The following is a 536-nucleotide window of genomic DNA, read 5'->3' as shown; positions in this document are numbered from 1 at the left end:
ACAATTTATGTCATAATTATTTTTATTTTATTCTTAAATATAAAAATCAAATTATAAAAAGGAATATTAAGTATTGATTACAAGAATGCCTAATAGTAAGGGATATGATATTATAATTAATATTATTAATAAGTGGAGTTGATAAGAATATGATAAGTAGAATGACAAGCAGAATGATAAGAGAGTGGGCTAAAAAATAAAACTGTTATTAAATGATGTAAATGAAGTATATTATAAAAAATTTTGGCTAATTATGGCTGAAATTTTTTAGTTATCAAACTTTTTTCATAATAGAATAACCAGCAAGTAGTCTGTTTAAACACATGTCGATGGTTCGAATTATGTCTTGTGTATGTAGTAATTTATTGGTCAATAATAAATTATTAAATAGAGTCTAGTATTTCTTAACCTATCTGAAAGATACCGTGAAAAATAATAATAATAATAATAATAATAATAATACCAACGGTTACAAACACTTCCGTTATTTTCTCAATGTATTTCAGCAATTGTATATGCTACTTAAATGTCTGTAA

This window comes from Arachis ipaensis, chromosome B04 (assembly GCF_000816755.2).
Source record: "Arachis ipaensis cultivar K30076 chromosome B04, Araip1.1, whole genome shotgun sequence".
Taxonomy (NCBI): domain Eukaryota; kingdom Viridiplantae; phylum Streptophyta; class Magnoliopsida; order Fabales; family Fabaceae; genus Arachis; species Arachis ipaensis.
The sequence above is the reverse complement of the archived record's forward strand: the minus strand, read 5'-3'. Positions refer to the sequence as shown.